Source organism: Octopus sinensis, linkage group LG5, assembly GCF_006345805.1.
Source record: "Octopus sinensis linkage group LG5, ASM634580v1, whole genome shotgun sequence".
In the NCBI taxonomy this organism is placed as follows: Eukaryota; Metazoa; Mollusca; class Cephalopoda; order Octopoda; family Octopodidae; genus Octopus; species Octopus sinensis.
In genome coordinates, this window is record NC_043001.1 from 23,713,753 (window position 1) to 23,731,620 (window position 17,868).

The window sequence follows — 17,868 nt, forward strand, 5'->3', positions numbered from 1 at the left end:
TTTTCTTCTACGGAAGGAAGAGCAAGCCTTCTTCTATCATACTCTCAATTTTGGTCAACTTGCGCCGCAGTATCTCTGTGGAGATAGTGTTAGTTGAAGGCTACTAAACCTGCCATACACAGGCAATTTTAGCTTTATATATAAAGTTTAAGACGTTAACATGAACATGCAGTTGTCTCCCTTAGAGTATGTCGCCTCCAGATTTGGAAATACGCTGGAAACTTGAAATTGCTAAAATTAACAATAGATCTTCATAACACGGACTTTCAGATTTCATCAAAATCTCATTCAACCCTGTATGTCAAGTTTCATTTTATAAATTTTACATTTTAAAGTTAAATAATTACGGAGAACATAATATTTTCAGTTTTTGATTATGAATGAAATGTCATATTAATTCAGTTAATATATTTTTGTTCAATGGCAAATATTGGGTTGTCCTGAAAGTTCGTGCCGATTTTTAAAGGAAAGAAAAAGGTCAATAAATACTTGCCATTACATTTTTAATCAACCAAATAGGAACCATTTTGTTGCACAATGCGTCTCCATCTTTCCTTTAACTTGAAAATACCCTCTTCCCAGAATTGGGGTGGTTTCATGGCAAAGAATTCATCAAGGTATCTTTTTACGTCATCCAAGGAATTGAAATTTTTACCATTAAGACTATTCTGCAGAGACCTGAATAAGTGGAAATCCAAGGGAGAAATATCTGGTGAATATGGAGGGTAGGGTATCACATCCTAGCCGAGCAGCAGCAATTTTTGTCTGGTTCCCAAAGCATCAAGTGCCGAAAATGAACTTTCTTATCTTCCATTTTAAAGGGTTACAGAATTAACACAGGTTATAAGAACATAAACCTTCTTCCACGAAAAGATAGCTTAAACTGTTCTCCAAATGGAGGTGTAGTAAAATCCTATTTTATTGACTCAACCATGTTCTAAAAGAAGTCGAAAGGTAAGCTACTATAAATCAGCACGAACTTTCCGGACAACCTAATATAAGGTTTAGTAAACATCATCTAGGTATTACTCATTGTATTAATGCTATCCTTTGTATAGAGATATTGTTCCCAACCCCGACTAGCATTTCATCAATTACAATGATGAGTGTTCCAATTGATCTGATCAGTGAAACAACCAGTTCAGGAAAGTAACATGCAGGTGACTGAGAACACCACAAACATGTGTACCCTTAATGTAGTTCTCAGGGAGATTCTGCATGACACAGAATGCGACAAGGCTGGCCCTTAGAATTACAATTTCAACTCACTTTTACCAGTTGAGTGGACTGGAGCAACAAGAAATAAAGTGTCTTGCTCAAGGACACAATGGAGCACCAGGATTTGAACTCACAACCTTACAATTCTGAGCTGAATACTCTAACACAAAGCCATGTGCCTTCACAGTCATGAGGCTGCATTACAGCAAAGAAGAAAAGAAGAAAACCTGTTCCTTCTCTCATATGTTTTACTCCTCGTCCCCTAATGTAAAGCTGCCCCCTTTAGGTTTGTAGTCTTGCGAGCTGCATGGTGACATCACTAGTGCTGGTGGCACAAAAAGAAAGCAAAAAGCCCTATACAAGCTAGAGAATGCTTGACATAAGGAAGGGTGTCTGATCATAGAAACCATATCAAAGCAGATACTGGGGCCTGATGCAGTCAGATCCTGTGAAACTATCCAACATATCTGTGAACATGGATGTTAGGTGATAATGATGAGGATGATAGCATAGATGCATATTATTCACATCAAGCTGGCAGACATGTGAGTGCGCCAGGCGAAATGCTTAGCAGTATTTCGTCTGCCGTTACGTTCTGAATTCAAATTCCACCGAGGTCGACTTTGCCTTTCATCTTTTTGGGGTTGATAAATAAAGTACCAGTTTCGCACTGGGGTCGATATAATCGACTTAATCCCTTTGTCTGTCCTTGTTTGTCCCCTCTATGTTTAGCCCCTTGTGGGCAATAGAGAAATAAATATTTTTATCGTTAAAATTTTGTTACCATTTAGTCAGAAGAGGATGGGTAGGGTTCAAGATCCTTTTCAGAACCTCTAAAAAGGATTGGAGAAGAGAAAGAAATTTTCTTCAGACTAATGTTTGATCTGAATGCTTATATCAAAATGAACGTGGCTGTGTGGTAAGTAACTTGCTTACCAACCACATGGTTTCAGGTTCAGTCCCACTGTGTGGGACCTTGGGCAAGTGTCTTCTACTATAGCGCCGGGTTGACCAAAGCCTTGTGAGTGGATTTGGTAGACGGAAACTGAAAGAAGCCAGTCGTATATATATATATATATATATATGTATATATGTATATATGTATATATATATATATATATATATATATATATATATATATATATATATATTTGTATATATGTATATATATATATATATATATATATATATATATATAATATATATATATATATGCGTGTATATATATGTGTGTGTGTGTGCATGCATATGTTTGTGTGTCTGTGTTTGTCCCCGAAACATCGCTTAACAACCGATGCTGGAGTGTTTACGTCCCCCGTAACTTAGCGGTTCGGCAAAAGAGACCGATAGAATAAGTTCTAGGCTTACAAAGAATAAGTCCTGGGGTCAATTTGCTTGACTAAAGGTGGTGCTCCAGCATGGCTACAGTCAAATGACTGAAACAACTAAAAGAGTAAAAGAAAGAGAGAGACAAATGATAGTATTAAACCAGGTGATGAATTAATTGTACCATCCTAGAACAAGAATAGTCTCTTCTAATTGGTTTCCACACAGTTTCCATCTACCAATTTCATTTTATAAAGTTCTGATTGACCAGAGATTATGATAGAAGACACTAACTCAAGGAGAATGTAATTTGTTTCAAATCTTGACATAAGGTTAGCAATTTTGAGGGGAGGGGCCCCAGTAAATTACATTGACTCTAGTACTTGTCTGGTATTTTATTTATTGACCCTAAAATGACTTAGGACTGGTGAACCAGATGGCTGCACCAGGCTCCAATCTTGATCTGGTAGAGTTTCTACAGCTGGATGCCCATCCTAACGCCAACCACTCTGAGAGTTTAGTGGGTGCTTTTACGTGCCACTGGCATGAGGGCCAGTTAGGTGGTACTGGCGGCGAGCTGGCAGAAACGTTAGCATGTCGGGCAAAATGCTCAGCAGTATTTCGGCTGCCGTTACGTTGTGAGTTCAAATTCCGCCGAGGTCGACTTTACCTTTCATCCTTTCGGGGTCGATAAATTAAGTACCAGTTACGCACTGGGGTCGATGTAATCGACTTAATACCTATGTCTGTCCTTGTTTGTCCCCTCTGTGTTTAGCCCCTTGTGGGTAATAAAGAAATAGGTACTGGCAACGGCCACACTCAAATGGTGTTTTTTACATGCCACCTGCACAGGAGCTGAAAAGGGTGAATGTAATAATAAGCCTTTTTACTGTGGGCACAGAAATTTTATGGGTGGCAGTTATTGATCCCAGTGTTCAACTGGTACTTATTTTATTAACCCTGGAAGGATGAAAAGCAAATTTGACCTCGATGGAATTTGAACCCAGAACATAAAGATGGATGAAAATGCTGCTGATCATTTTCTCTGACATGCTAATGATTCTACCAGCTTGCAATAATGAATGTAATAATCCTTTCTGTTATAAACACAAGGCCTGAAATTTGGGGGAGGGGGATAGTTGATTACATTGACCCCAGTACTCAACTGGTACTTATTTTATCAATCCTGAAAGGATGAAAGGCAAAGTCAACCCCGGCTGCATTTGAACTCCAAATGGGAAGACAGATGAAATACCACTGAATATTTCACCTGACGTGCTAACGATTCTGCCTGCTTGCCATCTAATAAATGTAATAATAATAACAAGCTTATTGTATACAGTGCACACAGACATGACTGTTTGATAAGCTTGTTTCTCAACCACATTGCTTTTGATTCAGTCCCACCATGTGACAGTTTGGGCCAGTGTCTTGTACTATAAACCTGGGCTGACCAAAGCCATATGAGTGGGTTTAGTTGACAGAAGCTGTAAGAAGTCCATTGTATATGTGTATAGGTATGTATGTATATCTATTATGTAAAATCCGTTCTGTCTGTGTGTGTGTGTGTGTGTCTTCTAGGATCTCAGGCATCCTCCATCCGATTGCGCTCAAACTTGATATATAGATACCGACGATATCAGGGCATGTATGAGTCTTGAAAAAATTACAAAAATCAATTCCAGGCGAGAATGCGATCGATAAAGCCATGGGAACGTGCATCAGCTGTTGCGATCAATACTACGAGTATGTGAGAAAAATGCACGCGCAGTTTGCGCAAAAAAAGCCGGCTGGCTTGAAATAATGCTTTAAAATGCAGTATATTTAAGAGACCCAAAAAATAAGATGCAAAAGAGATATTTTCTTCAAACTTGGCATGAAGGAAAGAAAGACTATTTGGTTTCTCAAGAAGTTTTTTTTTTTTGCCTTAACTTCATTTAACAAAACCAAAAATTTTATTGAAATAAAGGCATGCTTAATTATTTTTTAATGAAAAGAAAACACTGATTGCTTTTTATTCAGCAGATATGATTCAGCACTATTCATTGGACAGGAGGGCGTTTTGCTTGTATATACTGGAGATATGCTGTGACTGCAAGACCTGACAAATCATGTGAGTTCATGGCTGTTTTCTGCACCAGTTTCACATAGCCCCAGCCCATCCAAAGTATCATGGATTGCAGAACGACCTGCTGTGCTTACCTTGGATCGTAGGGTGACCTGCTATGCTTGAGGAGACCTATTGAGTCAAGTACATCAACATCAAAATAAAAATCAAATGGAAATTGTAGTTGTGATACCTGTGCTGGTGGCACATAAAAAGCACCATCCGAACATGGCCAATGCCAGCACTGCCTTGACTGGCTTCTGTGCTGGTGGCATATAAAAAGCACCCACTGCACTCACGGAGTGGTTAGCATTAGGAAGGGCATCCAGCTGTAGAAACACTGCCAGATCAGACTGGAGCCTGGTGCAGCCTTCTGGCTTCCCACCCCTCGTTGAACCGTCCAACCCATGCTAGCATGGAAAACGGATGTTAAATGATAATGATGATGATGATGATGATGATACATATATATATAAAAATGTTTGTGTGTGTATGTGTATGATTGTTACTGTTTCCTTACCTTTATATAATGTGATAGCTGTAAATGAATGTCACCCTCACGTAAGTGGTACCGTTCATTTCTAATCTTCAATGAAGACATATCTGGTCATGGGAAGATATTACTTTACTTGGAAACAGGTGAGGTTTGTCAACAGGAAGGGTATTAAGCTGAAGAAAATCTGCGTCAACAAATTCTATGAGCATAGAAAAGTGGACACTAAAACAATGGTAATGATGATGACATATGCATAAAAATACAGAAATACACGTGCACACACATGCACACTTACATACACACATGTACACATACACATGCACACATACACTTAACATATATATGACAATGAATAAATACTATAATCTAAGGAAATCACCTCAGCCTATTATCAGTGAGTGTTTTGGTGTACAATACACACAAATGTTAGGTTACAGGTTTCTTAAAGTTCAATATTCTTTTTTACTCTAGCCACAAGGCCCAAAGTTTTTGGGGAGGGAAGGCCAGTTGATTAGATTGACCCCAGTATGCAACTGGTACTTAATTTATTGACACTAAAAGGATGAAAGGCAAAGTTGACCTCAGCGGAATTTGAACTCGGAACGTAAAGGCAGACAAATTACCAAGAATTTTGCCTGGCGTGCTAACATGCTCACATCAGCCATATTCCTACCACTCTATGTCACGCTGGTGAGACCCATATTGGAGTATGGGATTCAGGCCTCTTCTCCTTATCTCCTCAAAGACATACAGCATCTCGAAAGAGTCCAGAGGCTGGCTACCCGCATGGTTCATGGTCTCAAAAATTTGTCCTACGAAGAAAGGCTGAGGACGCTCGACCTTTATTCTCTTGAAAAACGCCGCCGCCGTGGTGATCTCATTCTCGCCCACAACATTATAAGCGGAAAGTGTAACCTCTCGAAAGAGCTGTTCTTCACTCCTGCTCCAGAGCGTCGGCTGCGGGGTCATTCCGAAAAGCTCTACCTGCGATGATTTCATCTCAATCGAAGGAGAGGAGCTTTCTCCGTCCGGGTTGCGGATCCGAGGAACAAGCTGCCAGACGAGATGGTGAAGATGCCGATGACCGCTTTGTTCAAAGCCTCCCTGGACCTCAAGTGGCCTGAACTCTTTACATGAACACCACCCTGTACTTAACTCCATGTCCCCCTACATGGCCTTGCTATTTGCTTTTGAGCCAAATTAACTAACTAACTAACATTTCTGCCAGCTTGCTGCCTTCTCAAAGTTCAATATTGAATAAGCAAAGTCAGGTCATAATGTCACTTTGCAGTTCATCTGACTTCAGTTCCTGTATATCCCTTGTGGAATACAGTTGTGTATAGTGATTTCATATTTCCTCAAAGTTTTGTGTAAAAAATCTCCTCCAGAAACACTCCATTATGAAAAATAAAAAAAGGAAAAAGAAAAAAATTTATTGAAGTTATTAAGAAGACAACTGCAATATAGGAAGAGAATTTTGTGTTTTGAAGAAAGATATCAAACAAACTTTAGACAATGACATATATATACTTCTGCAAATCAAAATCAAAATCGAAATCGAACAACATCAATGGAAATTGTAGCTGTGATACCAGTGCTGGTGGCATGTAAGAGAACCATCTGAACGTGGCCGTTGCCAGTGCTGCCCCGACTGGCCTCCGTGCCAGTGGCACGTAAAAAGCACCATACGATCATGGCCATTTGCTAGCCTCGTCTGGAACCTGTGCCGGTGGCATGTAAAAAGCACCCATTACACTCATGGAGTGGTTGGCGTTAGGAAGGGCATCCAGCCGTAGAAACATTGCCAAATCAGACTGGGCCTGGTGCAGCCTTCTGGCTTCCCAGATCCCAGTTGAACCGTCCAACTCATGCTAGCATGGAAAGCGGACACTTAACGATGATGATGATGATGATGCAAGGCACAATGGATGAGGGTGGATGTGGTAAAAGGACGAAAGAAGTTTGGAACTTACAATCTGGCAGGCTATGAAAGGAAATCACATAGCTTAATTTCCTGGCAGGCACACCACTGTTTTGCAGCCATTAAATGTTAATATCAAGAAATCATTTAAGGACACGAGAATCAAGTAGGATAACTGGATGCGTAATGGAGAGAAGAATATGCATAAAAGGAAGCAGCATGCAGGCTCCATCCCTGTCTCCAGTCTGTGAATGGATCATTGATTTATGGAAGGAAATAAAAACTGACATGATAATCAAATAATTGAAGAAATGTGGGATTTTGAATGCATACAGAAGGTGATTGTCTGTTGGATGACATGTCTAAAGAAGAAGTGGATGATGCGCTGCTTGTAACTATAGACAGCAGAGATGAAGATAATCCTTATTGTGATATTAAATCTTATAAATATGAAGCTTTATTCAGTGCTGTAAATGATAAAGAGTGTAATTTAACAAGATTTTAACGAACTGTTGTGCTTGAAATGTTTAAGATGTACCATGCAATTGTAATTTAAAACTATTAAATTTCTGCTTTACTTTTTATATGCATAAATTAAAGTTTACTCGTTAATTTTGTTTCAATTGTTATTATTTACTTTTATGTTTTATATTTTATGACCTTAAGCTGCAATGATTTTATTATAATTAAAAATTCAACAAAGAAAATGGACATCCCTAACCCAGGCAGGAAGGAAAAGAAAACATTTTCTGTGGAGATTGTATCAATTTTGGCATTTAAACATGAAGGAACATTGAAATCCTAAAGGTGCATTGAAGCTTTAAGGCATATTAATTAGTAATTATGATGCAGCACAGATATGCTGTAACTCTGATGCAAGTGATTTTATCCACAATTATGAAAATAAGGTGATTAGAGAGTTGCGATGTGAAACACATGAAGCAAGTGATGTTATGCAAGCCACCAGCTGAGCAGATATCAGCCACATGCATTCTATTACAGTAAGTTTGTGGTAATAATTATACAATAATTCTGAGGTATAAGTTTGTAGCGAATCTTGCATGCATGATGTGGATTTGATCCACCATAGCCAAATTTAAATCAACACTGCTACAGAACTTTCCCACGATGACGGAACAATGGTTTTTTTCTCTGACAGCAGTTATTACATTTTCCAGATGCCTTTAACTAGGCCGAAATTAATGTCTTCATCACTTGACCCTATCTAACCTCTTCTACTTCACCAAAAGCTAGAACAAGAGATAACGAGACCACCAACTAAATCTATTGTTCTCAACGATATATCTATCCTTCTGGATCTTAATATAAACAAGCACATCCCAAACAAAAATCAGTTAGTCACCAACTGGTGACGACTCAATGAGGTCTGGCTGACCGACCGTGGTCAGAGGGAGAAAGCAACTGTGAGACAACACTCTTTAACTCTCTCTAGCTCTAATTCTGTTCTCTCACAACATCATTCTATCTGTCTCAGCAATTACTACTAAACTATGAAGAGGACACAAACATTATACTGCAACAAACTTTCTTTTGCATGCTTTTGGGATTTATCAACCTGCCCGTCGAGGCAAGGTATTTGTAATGTAACAGTAAATAAATAACTTTCTGAAAACTTTATGCGGATCTTTTCGGCTTGAACGGCAGTTTTTTCTTGCGGTGTCATATGAAATTATCACTCATAATTATGACCCTAGTATCGATCTATTGCATTTCAATCTGTTTTAGGGTTAGGGTTAGGGGTGGGGGGAAGGGTATCTTTTTTCTTCACAAATGTAAATAAATCCAATCTGTTTCTTAAATGAGGGACATATTCATATGGCACAGAATGTTTTCACCTCAATAGACGTCATTGATTGGTTGAAATTGCAGAAATTGAAGAAAAAAAACAACAAATATCTTACAAACTATGGAATTTTCTCAATAAAGTCAAGAGAAAAAGATGTTTTATAAACACATTCTACCAGTATACGAAGTTTAATAGTGTTTAGTTGCGTGGAAATTATATTAAAAACTGCCGTTCAAACCGAAAAGATCCCTTTATGCACTTTGTTCTTACACATTTTTACAACTTGCTGTTTTAATAACAAACTCTTATCGTCACAACTGCTGACTCCAACATTTCGCCAATAATAATGTTTACCTAATCAATCTCTACTGTTACAATTGGTAACTGTACCAAATCAATCTTAGCCGTTACAAGTTGATTTCATTAAGTTAGTTCATTTAATGTGATGGGTAGAGGTAAAATAGGAAGTGTAAATTTTTATAAGTGCCACGTGGTTTATGTGAGGTTGTTGTTGTGAGGTCATATGTTTTGAAGCATAAAATTGGTATAATTACTATAATTCGTTGTGTTTCATTTAGAAGTCATTTGAGATTCTGCTATGATAGGAATCTAGCATGAATTTCAGCCCCTCAAAGTAACATCCATGTTATAGCTGATCCCCATAAATTTTGACTAAAAAAAATGGTCTAAAAAATTTGTTTTTTACATTGGCCAATGCCAGCGCCGCCGTGACTGGCTTCCATGCCAGTGACACGTAAAAAGCACCAACTGTTCGTGGCCATTGCCAGCCTACCCTGGCACCTGTGCCAGTGGCATCTAAAAAGCACCATCCGTACGTGGCCAATGCCAGCGCCGCCTTGACTGGCTACCGTGCTGGTGGTACATAAAAAGCACCAACCGATCGTGACCATTGCCAGCCTCCCCTGGCACCTGTGCTGGTGGCACGTAAAAAGCACCCACTACACTCATGGTATGGTTGGTGTTAGGAAGGACATCCAGCTGTAGAAACACTGCTAGATCAGACTGGAGTCTGGTGCAGCCTCCTGGCTTCACAGACCCTGGTCGAACCGTCCAACCCATGCTAGCATGGAAAACGGACGTTAAACGATGATGATGATGATTGATACATACATTATATTGTGCTTGAGAAGATGACCCATCAAGCCAAGTAAAATCTCAGCCATGACAGATACTGGTATCACACAAATGGCACTCATGCTGGTGGCATGTAAAAGCACCCATTACACTGTCAGAGTGGTTGGCGTTAGGATAGGGCATCCAGCCATAGAAACTATGCCAAATCAGACTGGAGTCTGGTGCAGCCTTCCAGCACTTGCCAGCCCTGGTGAAACCATCCAACCCATGCCAGCATGGACAGCAGACATTGAACGATGATGATGAGTATCTTGGAAATATGGATATAAGTTTTAAACTATTACTTGATAAACTTATGTAGAGGGACCTAACTTTTGTTGAAAATTGTATATCTTGTCAATTTGGAAGAAACATTATTTTGTGTTAAAAGTTATTGTAAGAATTAGCAAATGTTGGAACAGGAATTAGAGTAAAAACTTAAGTAATGTAACATGGTTTGAGGTCCCTTTTCATTATGCAGTACATTGGACAGATACCTTCCATTGTACATTGTTGTGGAATTTGGTAAATAGAAACTGTGCCAAAGCTCATTGTTTGTATGTATGCATGTGTATGTATGTGTGTGTGTGTGTGTGTGCACATATGTGTTTGTGTGTGCATGTATGTGTTTGTGTGTGCACGTGTGTGAATGCATGTGTTTGTGTGTGCATGTATGTATTTGTGTGTGTGTATGTGTGCGTCTGTGGACATGGGTGTGTGCTTAAAAAGTTGTTATAGCAACCACATAATTTCCAATTCAGACCTACTGGATGGCACTCTGGGTAAGTGTCTTCTACTATAAACAGTGAATTGATCAACACCTTGTAGGGTATATTGATAAATGGAGAATGTAGGAAACCTCTTGTACATCATCACCATCATCATTTAATGTCCATACCTCTTCTCTTTATGGATCTGCTGTGTTGAAGAACTCATCAGACTTACTTATTGGCATATTTCCAGTGGAGTTGGGAAAACACATTGTCTTTATGCCAGAAAATGACATGAAACTCAAAGAATTTATATTGAAGAGTATACATCAAATTTGTCCCAGGAAAAGGAGCCAAAACACACAAAAAAGACAGCAAGAAGTTCTATCTCAAGATGGCACTTCCACAGATTGGAAGTAAACTCATCCTCTCACAAAAATGAAAGGGAATATAGAGAAACCAGGGCAAGTTGTTGAAGGCCTTAAGGCTAATTTGCAGAAGAATCTGCTTCAGTACATTACAAGATGAAGCCACTATTTGAAGAAAATGGTTCACTGACTGTGGACCTCATAGTTCCAATAATAATAATAATAATAATAATAATAATAATAATGATGATGATAATGATGATGGTGATGATGATGATGATGATGATGATGATGATGATGATGATGATGATGATAACAACAACAACAACTATAATGATAATAACAACAACAACATTGAAAAAATACCTCAGGAATGACAACCCAGGTTTGAAATTTCCCCAAGACACCTGATGAAGGCTGGAGGGTATATCAGTTGAAACATTGTGTTAACAACAAACAAGATGAGGACAAATATCTGTCAATTGTAAATAATATAAATAATGTTCATAAGTCCTCATCTCTTAAATATAGAACTGTTTGACAACTGATGTTGGTGTGTTTATGTTCCCTGTAACTTAGTGGTTTGACATAAGAGACTGATAAAAAAAAACGTATCAGGATTAATAATTAATGTGGTTGATTCATTTGATTAAAATTCCTCAAGGTAGTGCCCCAGCTTGGCCACAGCCTAATGACTGAAGCAAGTAAAATATAAAAGACAGATGAAGAAAACAGACGTTGATTAAACATCTTTATGCTTTTCTAGAAAGATGGATGGATCCTCTTGCCATGATATAAATAACTGATATAGAAGCTACTAATGGCTTCTAACGAATTGAATAGATTATTAAATATTACATGAGTCCGAGTCTGAGAAAGAAGATAAATTATATATCGCAATAATATAACATATCTCTTATACTATCAGCTGATATTTAAAAAACAAAATGTTTTACATTTATTTATTTATTTTTTTTGTTCTTACATGGGTAGGGTGGCCTTTGTAAATTCATGGTTTGCATATTGTCTAAGCAGTTTCTTTTTACTGTTGAATAACCTTTATACTGATAATTGTGGAGGCGCAATGGCCCAGTGAATTTGTCCTTTTGATAGTGTTTATATTACAGTGATTACGATCAGATGACCTATTTGATTTCTGTAAAGTTTGTTTCCAACAAAATTTAGGCGAATATTTAGTCTCATAGAGCATTATTCTGTAAACAGGAGGCGCAATGGTCCAGTGGTTAGGGCAGCGGACTCGCGGTCATAGGATCGCGGTTTCGATTCCCAGACCGGGCGTTGTGAGTGTTTATTGAGCAAAAACACCTAAAGCTCCATGAGGCTCCGGCAGGGGATGGTGGTGATCCCTGCTGTACTCTTTCACCACAACTTTCTCTCACTCTTACTTCCTGTTTCTGTTGTACCTGTATTTCAAAGGGCCGGCCTTGACACTCTCTGTGTCACGCTGAATATCCCCGAGAACTACGTTAAGGGTACACGTGTCTGTGGAGTGCTCAGCCACTTACACGTTAATTTCACGAGCAGGCTGTTCCGTTGATTCGAATCAACCGGAACCCTCGTTGTCGTAACCGACGGAGTGCTTCCATACTGATAATTATTCAGTCATAAAATATATGGAATTTAACCATAAAGTATTTGGAAGAATGAAGCAAGCAGAGTGGTGTCATCCGTTTAACCCTTTTGTTACCATATTTCTAGCCAAAATGTCTTTTCTAACATAATTATAAGTTTAGTCTGGTTTCATTAAACAACTCTAACTTTTTTATTTACTCTCTCTTTTACTCTTTTACTTGTTTCAGTCATTTGACTGTGGCCATGCTGGAGCACCGCCTTTAATTGAGCAAATTGACCCCAGGACTTATTCTTTGTAAGCCTAGTACTGGTTCTATCGGGCTCCTTTGCCGAACCACTATGTTACAGGGACATGAACACACCAGCATTGGTTTTCAAGTGATGTTGGGGTGGGGGGGACAAATACAGAGATGCAAACATATACACACACATACATTATATACATATACATATACATATATACGATGGGCTTCTTTCAGTTTCCGTCTACCAAATTCATTCACAAGGCTTTGGTTGGCCCAAGGCTATAGTAGAAGACACTTGCCCAAGGTGCCATGCAGTGGAACTGAACCCGGAACCATGTGGTTGGTAAGCAACATATCAATGTGAATTTAATATATCAACATATTAATGTGAATTTTGGAAGATAATTTAACAAAAGGTTCTCAACCAATTCTATACCATAATTTTTGTCACAAAGTGACTCTAATTACAGGTAAATACAGGTAAATTCAACAAAATATAAAATTATTAAAATTTTTGTTCAAACATCACTATAGAAAATGGGTTATTAGCTAATATTCAATTGGGTATACAACAAGATTTTTCTATAGAAGAGTTGTGCACATTACTGGATTCATCAGGTGAATTTAAACACACAAAAGACAGGTGTACCATGAAGGTATAAGTAAAACGAAAGACTGGAATTTGTCTATGAAGAAAACTAGAAAACAAAATACACACACACACTATCCACTAGATTAATCTTTAGTCAAACTTAATCATCACTATCGTTGTCATCATTGTCATCATTATCATCATTGTCATCATTATCATCATTGTCATAATTTTATGTCCATTTTTCCACGATTGCATGGGTTGGATGAATCTTCTCCAGTGCAGTATCTCTTTGTTTTTTTGCAGTTCCTTGTCACCCTCTTCAAGTTCTGTATTCAGAGGATCAGCCTTCACAACTTCCCATGTCTTTCTTGATGTTTCTCTCCTCTGCATGATTCTTCCTTTTGGATTGCTTGGCACTTCTTTGTTTATGATTGGCTTTCATTCCTTGTTGGTTGGCATATTGCAGAAACTGTAACTTAAAGGTGGCTAGCTGGCAGAAACGTTAGCACGCTGGGTGAAATGCTTAGCGGTATTTCGTCTGTCGCTACATTCTGAGTTCAAATTCTGCCAAGGTCGACTTTGCCTTTCATCCTTTTTGGGCCCATTAAATAAGTACCAGTTACACACTGGTTGATGTAATCGACTTATCCATTTGTCTGTCCTGTTTGTCCTCTCTATGTTTAGCCCCTTGTGGTAGTAGAAATAGGTATTTCGTCTGCCGCTACATTCTGAGTTCAAATTCTGCCAGGTCGACTTGCCATCCTTTTTGGGCCATTAAAATACCAGTTACCACTGGTTGATGTATCGACTTAATCAATTTGTCTGTCCTTGTTGTCCTCTCTATGTTTAGCCCCTTGTGGGTAGTGAAATAGGTAATGCCGCTACATCTGAGTTAATTCTGCCAAGGTCGACTTTGCCTTTCATCCTGGCCATTAAATATAGTACACACTGTTGATGTAAGACTTAATCCATTTGTCTGTCCTTGTTGTCCTCTCTATGTTAGCCCCTTGTGGGTAGTAAAGAAATAGGTATTTCGTCTGCCGCTACATTCTGAGTTCAAATTCTGCCAAGGTCGACTTTGCCTTTCATCCTTTTTGGGCCCATTAAATAAGTACCAGTTACACACTGGTTGATGTAATCGACTTAATCCATTTGTCTGTCCTTGTTTGTCCTCTCTATGTTTAGCCCCTTGTGGGTAGTAAAGAAATAGGTATTTCGTCTGCCGCTACATTCTGAGTTCAAATTCCACCAAGGTTGACTTTGCTCTTCATCCTTTCGGGGTCGATAAATTAAGTACCAGTAATGCTCTGGGTTCGATGTAATCGACTTAATCCCTTTGTCTGTCCTTGTTTGTCCCCTCTATGTTTAGCCCCTTGTGGGTAATAAAGAAATAAGAAGCAGTAACTTAATCATCTCTGTTGTGCCTGGGCTGTTTCCAGAAGCGAGCACCTAGACCCAAGTGCACTTCCCAGCTCTCCACTCATGTATATGCCACAAAGGAAAGACAAGTCAATATATTCACAGCATCCATGGAGCTGCGGGGGATGCCAGATATGGAAGGGGTTAACACCCATAATTTTTTTAAATGCTCAATTAATTACCCAACAAAACAGCTGGGGTTTATTATTATAGTGGGCATGATTTGGGCAGAATCAGTCCCACTCTAAAGTGGCGAGCTGGCAGAAACATTAGCATGCCGGGCGAAATGCTTAGCAGTATTTTGTCTGTCTTTACGTTCTGAGTTCAAATTCCACTGAGGTCGACTTTGCCTTCCATCCTTTTGGGGTCGATAAACTACGTACCGGTTCCTTACTGGGGTTGATCTAATTGTCTGGCCCCCCCTCCCCAAAATTTTGGGCCTTGTGCCTAGAGTAGAAAAGATTATTATTATTATTATTATTATTATTATTATTGAGTGAAAGAGCAGCACATACCTCCTCCTCCTCTCCTCTTCCTCACCTCCCCTTCTCTTCATCCCCCTCCTCTTCACCCCTCCACCCCTCCTCTTCATAACCCCCCTCCTCTTCACCACACCCTCCCCTCATCACTCCTCCTCACCCCTACCCCTGAGTACTATTGATAGTATGATGCTGCATTTCATATTTTACCGCAATGAAGTGGGTTAATGGAAAAAAGACATAGCTTTTCCTTATTAGGAAGCAACTTACCTTTGTCTATTCTATAATCATTTTAATGGTTTCTGCTTTTTTTCAATTTACTAGCTTTATGTAACCCCACCAAAAACTTGCTTTTTGCTCTTCACTTCTATCAAATAGAAATTATTTATAATTCTGACACTTATGATGTAATTATTCTTCAGGGGAATGACAGCTAAATAAGACTGTCAATATAGTGCCAATTTATGAGAGAATAACAGTGCTTTAGTTATTTATTGACTACCTTATGCCAATGTCCTCTGTATTATGAAAGGGTTGCATTCATGAAAATTTTGCTGTATATATTTATTTATTTTATTTTATCTAGTTTCAGCTCACGAGCTGTGGCCATGCTGGGGCACCGATATATATATATATATATATATATATATATATATATAACACAGTAACTTCCCTTTGTATAACGGTCTTTTTTCATAGCATTTTTCTGATGGCCGGATAACTGAAGAGATGGTGGCGTGGATTTCCACCTCTGCATCCGAAACTCGGAGTTTTATCTTGGCTACCGAATAATTGTCACATATTACATTTACACACACACACACACACACACACATATATATATATATATATATATATTATATATATATATATATATATATATATATGTAAAAGTAAAAAAATATACAAACTGGGACAAGAACGTGAAACATTTAGAAGACGACACAAAAAACACGCACGGGACATTCGAAGCCCTCAATCATCAGTCAAGAACCGGATCATCTATATATATATATATATATATATATATATATATGTAAGTATGTGTGTGTATACATTTGTGTGTCTGTGGTTGTCCTCCCAACATCGCTTGGTTGTCCTCCCAACATTGTTTGAGTACTAGTGTTGATGTGTCTACATCTCTGTAACTTAGTGATTTGGCAAAAGGGACCTATAGAATAGGCACTAGGCTTTAAAAAAAGCTCTTCAAGGTGGTGCCCCAGCATGGCCACAGTCTAGTGACCGAAACAAGTAAAAAATAAAAAGATAAAAAAATAAAAGAATGTAAACCCTACTGAAACCCCCCTTTAACTATGTTGTCGTTATTGTTATCTTTATGTAACCCTTACTGAATAGTCCTAAGGCACATAAGTAACCAGCTGGATGATTGAGGCATGGCCCACAAACCTGTTCTTCCCAGTCATACCATGTCTCCGTTAGGCTGAAGAATCTCTACATCTTCTCCAGAAGCATTGCCTTGCAGCGCTCTCTTTACTTGTTTCAGTCATGTGACTGTGGCCATGCTGGAGCACCGCCTTTAGTTGAGCAATTCGACCCTAGGACTTATTCTTTGGAAGCCTAGTGCCTATTCTATCAGTCTCTTTTGCTGAACCGCTGAGTTACAGGGATGTAAACACACCACCATCAGTTGTCAAGCGATGTCGGGGGGGGGGGACAAACACAGACACACAAACACACACACACATACACACACACACACACACACACATATATACATATATACGACAGGCTTGTTTCAGTTTCCGTCTACCAAATCCACTCACAAGGCTTTGGTCGGCCCGAGGCTATAGTAGAAGACACTTGCCTAAGGTGCCACACAATGGGAATGAACCCGGAACCATGTAGTTGGTAAGCAAGCTACTTACCACACAGCCACTCCTGCGCTGTTCAAGCTAAGTGTTAACTGTATTAATCTATCTGGCCTGGAAGGGCCTGTGAAGTTTATGGGTATAATTCCTTACTCTAGAATGAAACCATAAAAGAACATATTGGGTAAAACATGAATCATTAATCTTTTGGGGTTGAGTCAATCGATTCCTTTTTCTGTAAACTTGTTGCTTTCTGCTTTGACAACTGAAATCATTTTAGGAGAAAAATCAAATGAATGTCCCTACACACACACACACACACACCACACACAACACACACACACACACACACAACACACACACACAAAGCATACAAGTGCATCATCATCATTATCATTGTCACTACTACCAACACTGCCACCACCACCACCACCACCACCACTATCACCACCACTAGCACTACCACCACCATCATCATCATAATCATCACAAAATGATGACGATGTACACACATTGTCATCATGCTTATTATATGTACATGCTTATTACATGCACAAGCACTCAGGTATACACTGGCACTCATTTATAGACAATCACATACACCCACGTACACAACACACT